Source organism: Cajanus cajan, chromosome 3 (genome assembly GCF_000230855.2).
Source record: "Cajanus cajan strain Asha chromosome 3, NIPB_CcT2T_4, whole genome shotgun sequence".
NCBI classification, from domain to species: Eukaryota; Viridiplantae; Streptophyta; class Magnoliopsida; order Fabales; family Fabaceae; genus Cajanus; species Cajanus cajan.
Genome location: NC_138519.1, coordinates 10,935,258 through 10,943,967, shown reverse-complemented (window position 1 = coordinate 10,943,967; position 8,710 = coordinate 10,935,258).

Here is an 8,710-nt window from a genome sequence, read left to right as displayed (position 1 = left end):
TCTTTTTTTTTAATTAATTTTTTTTTGTTCATAGAGAGAGGGAGACATCATGAGAGATGAGAGAGAAATGAGTTAAAGAAGGAATTTAATAAGAGAGAGATAAATAAGTTAGAGAAAGAATTTAATAGGAAAGAGAAATGGGTTGGAGAAGGAATTTAATAGGAGAGAGATAAATAAGTTAGAGAAAGAATTTAATAGGAAAGAGAAATGGGTTGGAGAAGGAATTTAATAGAAAAAAGAAATGACTTAGTGAATGAAGTTAATAAGAGAGAGAAAATATTTTATTTTCATTTAAAATTAAATTAAATTACTATAATATCCTTTGTAAGAATTAACCAAATCAAAAGAAATGAGTGGTTTTTTTGTCCTAAAATTTTGAAATAGGTTGCTAACATACTCCCACTAAGAAATATGTGGGAGTATATTAGCATTCCCCATATATATATTATTAACTTCATCCACTAAGTCATTTTTTTTCTATTAATTAATTTTTATTTATTCAGAGAGAGGAGGAGACATCACGAGAGATGAGAGAGAAATAAGTTAAAAAAGGAATTTAATAGGAGAGATAAATAAATTAGAGAAAGAATTTAATAGGAAAGAGAAATAGGTTGGAGAAGGAATTTAACAGGAGAGATAAATGACTTGGTGAAAGAAATTAATAAAAGAGAAAATATTTAATTTTCTTTTAAAATTAAATTAAATTACTATAATATCATTTATATAAATTAACCAAATCAAAAGAAATGAGTGGTTTTTTTGTTCTAAAATTTTGGTGTAGGTTGCTAACATACTCCCACTAAAAAATAGGTGGGAGTATATTAAGATTCCCCTATATATATATATATTATTTTATAATAAAACAATGTGATAAATTAACAAATAATTTTAAAATTATGTAAAATTTGATATTTATATATATATATATATATATATATATATATAATCTTGAATATGATATTATATAATATAGCAATTAGATTGGTCAAATTTTTATTATATAAAATGTTATTGAAAAGATAAGATTTGGTATAAGTTTATACTTACATTTGATATCAACAGATCCTAACTCATATATATAAACACACATTAGCGGAGAGAGTTACTATGTGTCTCTACTATTAAAAAAATAATGAGATGATAATTAGTTAGAGATTTACTAAAAAAAATAAAGATATAAATTAAATAAAGAAGATAGTTGGAGAGAGTGGTTTAAAAATAGTTATAAAGAAAAGATCATCCAAAAATTTGTGTCAACGAAAAAACTAATTATTGTCTCTATATATAGTTGTGTAAAAGAGACACTCTGTACATTTTTATATTTAAAAAATAAAAATAATAAAGTAAGTGGTTGAAAGAAAAGATTTGGAGTGTGTTAAGGATAGTTGTATATAACAATATATAAAAGATATATGTAATGTAGTGAGTAGATTTTAGAGTTTAGTTGATTCTAGAAAGAAGAGTATATAAGGGTTTTTCTGATAAGGAAACTTCATAAGTTCATTATCAAAGAAACGTAGAGAGTCCTTTCTCTCCCAAATTTCTCTGTTTGATTCCTCTTCTCTTCTAGATTACTAATCTCTTTTGTCTTCTCTTGGAATTTAGGCTAGGAAGCTTACTTTTAGAGGATTGAAGTCCACGGGTCGAGCTTTGGAGAAATTTCTTCTTCTACTCTGTTCTTGGCCATTTTGAACCAACTTTCAGGTGAGGGAAGCTAGAATGTAGATTGATTGGATGCATGTGAGTTTACGAACTCAATTGGTGCATGAATTTTGGGAATCAATGGCTGCATTGAAGGATTTCTCATTTTTCAGGGTTTTGGGAAGAAAGGGATCTTTGGTGAATCAGAGGTTCTTTTCTAGTTGTATGGATCTATGTGTTTCATTTCTTGGATTGCATGTGGTTGGATCTTGATTTTCAGGTGTTGGAGGAAAATTTCAAATTTTTTGGGGGTGGCAGTTTGAATTTGCGTCGGACGCATGTTCTTGGCACCGGGCGTGCATTCATTAGAAGCAGTCATTTTCTAATCACATCGGGCACGAGGTTAGTCGTGCCAGGCGCGATTGGAGATGGGAGCCTCTAGGTGAATCACGCCAAGCGTGAGGAGAGCCACGTCGGGCGCGATATCAGATGGTGATGTTTCATGGCACTTTTTGATATATATGGCACCAGGCATAAGGTAAGTGCGTTGGGTGGAGAGACCTCTGGAGGTTTCTGTCTAGATGGCGTCGGGCATAGGGTTGATGCACTGGGCGTGGAGACTCCTATGAGTCTCTGTTTGAATGATGTCGGGCGCAAGCTGAATGCGCTAGGCATGGAAGAGCTTAGAGCTCTCGGGTTGGATTTCGTCCAGGCGCAAACTAATTATGCCGAGCGTGAGTATACTTAGTGATGTTGATTAAAAATGATGTTTTTGCATGTTTAAGAGTGAAGTTGGACCATGTATGTATGAAATATGATGTATCGTGATGTATGATTCATATGTATGCTTGATAATGATATATATATATATATATATATATATATATATATATATATATATATATATATATATATATATATATATATGAATGTTTGAATATGATAGGACATGTGTATATGTTCATATGAAGATGATATTGATCATGATGGTGGATTGACCATGTATGATGTATGATGCATTACTGCATGTGATGCCTTATGGCTGCGTCTAGCCTAGGACTTGAGGAAAGGAAAATGTTTTCGAACTAGAAGAGCTCACATAGAGTCTCTTGAGAGTGGTGCTTGGATAGGCCACTATTATAAATGAGAGTAGTGCTTAGATAGGCCACTTGTTTTGGGTGAGAGTGGTGCTTAGATAAGCCACTAGTTTGGGTGAGTCTCTTCTAAGTCCTTAGTTAGTGTTGGAGCGGGGTATGAGGTCAAGGGTTATTCCCCTAACCAAGTACTGGGGAAGGTGCGTGGTTCCTTGCGGATAGTCGGTGGGTGAACTCCACAAGTGACTTGGTAATGCAAGGTCATGGTAAGCCTGTACCCAGTTGTGCTATACATGATGGTGGAACCAAACTTCCAAGTGTGTAAGTGACATCATCCTAGTAAACCTGAGTGAGGATTTATATCCTGTTTAGCTGTGACCGAGCGAGCGCATTGGGCGTGAAAAGGGTTGGGGTGGTTTCGGTAGGATTGGGATGTCACTTATGCTACTCTATTGTTAGGGAGATCTCCTATGTGTATGTATAACGACGCATTAGATGATATATATGCATTGATATCTTTCATGTGTTGCTTAATTGCATGATTGTTGTTATGATGAAGTGTATGGTGTTTGACTTCATGATTTGATGATTTGATAGTTGAGTAGCATAGATATTCATTATTATGCTTGTATGGTTTTTATTGAACTCTAGCTTACCCTTCTGTTTCCATGGGGATGGACTGCGATGATCATACTGTGTATGAGAACAGGTCAGGGTTAGGTTGGAGTGGGTGTAACCGCTACTAGTGAGATCAGATGCTTTGTCCTAGTGTCGGAGCCTGTTGGAGTATTGGCTAGTCGTGCTTAACCGGTACTAAGGTGATATTAATTGGGATAACTGTACATATATGGTGTTATATTTTGTATATAAAAACATAGTTATTATATTTTATATATACCCGTATGCATGAGTTATTACATTTTAATATTCCTCTTAGTCTATCGGTAGTAGTGTGATTCCACTAAGTATAGGAATCATGGTGGGTGTAGTAACCCAATTTATCCAAAAAATATTAATTTTATTTTTAAAATGATAGAAAAAAAGGTATATACAAAAAAAGGTTATAACTAATACAAATAAAATATTAAAATAAAATGAGTTTAAATTTGAATTTTATGAACAATAATCATTCAAAAAGATATGTACAAAAGATTTCCAATTTCCATTCACAACACGTAAAGTGACAGATACGCATTTATTGCGTAGGATACGCGTGCAGTTGCAAGAAAAACAAAAATGGCTATTTCAGCTTTTGATTGAAAAAAGCAAGTTTAGGCAAGGTGGAACAAGAGTTTTTTTGGGGAACTTCTTTTTCATGTCATTCTCTCGAGGCCAACGGGAGGGTTCTTGATAACCAGAACTCAAGCACAGCCTCGGAACTTTCTTTCACACACAAGAACACTTGCAAGTTGCCTAACAACATTGACCTCCTTCCATCACATTCATGGCTTTGAGTGCACCAGCCATGTTCATTTGTTTTGATCCACCATGACCACCCAACACCTTCAAAGTAAATGACAACCTAAATGACTCAAGCTTCCATGATTTCTCTGTTTCTTACATAATCTCTGCACACTCTCTCACTTCTTCCCGACAACATTCATCATTCTAAAAGTATGCTAGCCATTATTCTTCACAAGCTAAAACACTATACACCACTCATCTACCATGACTGACACACTTTTGTATACACTAATGTGCGAACTAGAATCTCAAACCAAACTGCCAAACATACCATGCATATTCATCACATCCGAACTTGGCAGCCCCTTGCGTTTTCATTTTCTGCATTTGGTCAAAGACATCTTGACTCGAAGGTTCGTTGTTTTTGAATGCAAATCATGAAACCGAAAGTGTTCTAAAGTCTCAAGTCTTCACTGTGGTCCATGGCTGTTGGTTTGCTTCATATTAGCGACTTCATCGAACTTTTCCATAACCATTCATTGTTTGCCAACCACGTCATGCGAAGCTAAAATAACATTACAGGCTCTACAGGTGTCATCTTTCTTTTCTCCTTGATTATTTTATTTTATTTTCACCGTTCAAAATATCTTCCCACGTACATATATTTGATAGCATTTTAACTTATTTTACCCTTTATTTTTAATATATATTTATGCCTTTAGTATCTATTTCTTCGTGACCAATGAGTTGGGATGTGACCGCATGCAGTACCCTTCTTCCTATTTCTTTGTCTTTTACTTTGGTTTTTGCTGCTACGTTGTTGAAACGGATTCAAATAATAATAATAGTTATAATAATATCAATAATTATAATTATAATAATAGTAATAATATCAATAGTTACTGTTATAATAATAATATTAATAACTATGAGATTCTCCTTTAACATTTATATTAATGATATTTATCATTTTAAAAAAAGAATTATTAGAATGTGACATTCTCTTGATTCTAAAGTTTAAAGGTGCAAGTTGTGATAATTTGTTATCTAAAGTACTTTTTATCTAAATTTAAAATATAATTAAATATAAAAAAATATTATCATAATATTCAACATAAATTTTCAAAGTTATTCTAGTAAAGATTTTATTTGAGAAATGGTTAATTAGATGTGATATTTTTTTAACTTTTGAATTTAAGATACAAGTTGTGACAACATGATATCTTTAGATTTTTCACCAAAATAAAAATAGTCATCTAAGAATTTTTTTAAAATATATATAGTAGTAACAAAAATATCTATAACAAATAATTATAATTGAAATTAAATATTTTATTGAATTAACTTTGGTGTACACCTTAGTCAATTTTATATTTTTAGGGTGAATGAGCTGAGACAGTTCAAGAATCTTATATTTAACAAAAATAAAATTTAATTTAAAAATATCAACACACAAATATTTTTTACAAAGAACTATGTGACTCTGATTCTTCATTACACATGAAGATATGTAAGAGCAAGAACTAAATCTTGTCGAGCCAAAAAGTAAAAAATATATTATTTTCCTTTTTATATAACAATAATAATTTTAACCCTTTTTCAATGCATAATTTAAATTAGTTAAATAAAATATATTTGATTATTTTAGTGAGATAAATATTTTTATAAATTATAAATAATTAGTTTAATTAATTAAAGGTAATCGTCTTAGGACGAACGTTGTGAGGTGTTAATACCTTCCTCATACGTAATCGACTCCCGAACTCAAAAATTTGGTTTTCGTAGACTGTTTTCTATTTTATGGTTTTTCCAATGTTTTTTGGTAAAAAAATAACATTGGTGGCGACTCCTCTTTTTCAATTTATTTTTCGCTGTCCTGTCGCGATCTCGGTTGCGACAACGGGTCGTTACAATATACACCTATTTGGTGTTTGAAAGACACATATACTCTTATTTTCTATTCAAAGAATTTTTTTTTCCAAAAAGATAATAATAACCTTAAATCCTAAATCCTAAATTACTAATAATTTATAAAGATAAAATAGCTCAAAAATTATCTACACGAAAATATGAAATTATTTTTATATATAAGTATAGGCTAATGAAAAAAAAGGCACTACATGCCTTTGTTAAAAAGGAGAAAAATAATAAATATATTCAAATTATTTATATTTTTATTAGAAATTATGTATAATTATTAAGGATAAAATGAAAAAGATAAAGTGGAAATGAAATCAAAAAATCCCTTTTATTATTAGTATAAATTATTTAAATATATATTTTGTTATTGTACCTGTCTAGGATACACTCGTAGTCTTTTGGGTGGTGAAGGGCCGAATGAGTACTCCAATAGAATATTCCAATATGAAGGGGTTGGTACCTGCAAAAGGCACTTCAATGCTCAAGTCAGGACAAGCACGAGTATCTAGGATAATTAATGAACAGTGACGTTACTTTTTTACTTGAGCTATTTATACTGACATTTATGGACCCTGACCCCTCGGTACACTATGGAAAGATTACCATATTAGGTAATACGCTTCTAATCGGCTTATCAATGTGATTAACTCTTAACTCTTGATTAAGGATAATTCTTGTCCCTTTAATGATAGTTCATATTCCATAGGTATCCAATGACCGATCAGCCGTCGGCCACCTGGTTCGGCCCTTCAGGTGCCGATTGGATGTCGGCTACCTGGTTCGGTCTTTCAGGTGCCGATCGGGTGTCGACCATATGGTGGCCGAAAGGCCTTGCCAGTATAGTTATATATATATATTTAAATAATATATTGAATATTTTAAAAGATGTACTATTTTCTTTATTTCCTTATAAAATTTCTATTTTTTTAAGGACAAAAATTGCTTGTGTTTTCGGCCCCCACCCGTACCCTAACCTTCCCAAAATTTCCCCTTCTTCTCTTTTTAATAGAATTTTCGACCCCAAATATAATTTATATGAAATTAATTAATTTTCTTTAATTTATTCCATAACTAAATTGTTTCTACAGTACTTATTTCACACTATTATACTGTCAGTAATCATAAAATAAAATATAAAAATAAATTACACTTTCTTCTTGATAGAGATATAAATATTATAATATTCTCACTTTTTATGGTAAAACTTATAATATCCTTTCTCAATATATTTCAAGATATGATATTTTATCCATTTTTAATAAATTATTCATTAAAATTATGTTAAAAAAATTACTATCAAAACACTCTTTAAATTAATATTTTATGAGAAATTTTAATATTACACAACTCTCACTTCTTATGTTAAAATAAAATTTTCTCTATTAAAAAAAATGTTACAGTTTAACAATTTATTTCTTTCTTTACATGTATTTTTAATTATTATTTTAAAATTTATTATTAATTTTTCTAAAATTATTAAAATTTAAAAGTTATTCTTTTTACAAATTATTTATGTAAGCTAATAAAATTAAAAATAATATATATATATATATATATATATATATATATAACAATAAAAGATAAAACAGTATTTAATGTAGTTGATGTAATACTTTTACAACCTTTTTCGTTATATACTATTAATTATATATATTGAAGGTAATTTATAAGTATTAAAAATATTAATTTATTTGATGTTATTAATAAATATACTAATAATATCTAAATAAAGAAGTATTTTATGATAAACTATTACTTATTATATTTAATTAATATGATGATACTTATATATGTATATTAAATATATAACTTTTAACTAAATATATTTATATTAAAAATTATTGTTGAATAAAATATAATTATTACAAAATTTAATACTTATAGATAACGTTGGTTATTGACAACTCAATTTTAAAAATTTAATTTAAAAAAGTTATATATATATATATATATATATATATATATATATATAATTTTGGAAGTATATATATAATTTATTTTATAATTTTTATTTGCTTATTATTCTATAAAGTAATTTAAATTTAATTATATATTTAACAATTTTTATCAAGTTAATGAATGACAATAAATTAAACATATGTTTTAACTAAAAGTATAATTTAAAATATCATAAAATATTAGTAATGATAAGTTAAATGCTCTAAATTATATATTTTAATATAATAAAAGAATAATAGTATTATATATATATATATATATATATATATATATATATAAGGAATATAAGTATAATTTATTTGATGTTTTAATGTATAAAAAATATATATAATATTTAGATTTCTTAAGAGAGGACAATGTAATTTACGTTGTATAAGACTCTTATTTGTCTGTGGAGAAGAACATATAACTTATTTTAATATATATATATATATATTCGTGCTTAATTATGTAATTAATTAACGATAGTGAAATTGCCTTATGGAATATAAATTAAAGAGGAATTGCCGTGTTCCCTGAAAAAGAATGCTACACAAAACTCGTACTATCTCAAACGTAGTATCCATTTGGATGGTAATGTTCGTAAACGAGTCTTATTCATAGACTATAAAGTGAAATGTCTTCGTCCCTCAAAAGGAATTATGGAATCCTATATATGTATGACACCATCTCTAGCTAATATTATCTCCAAA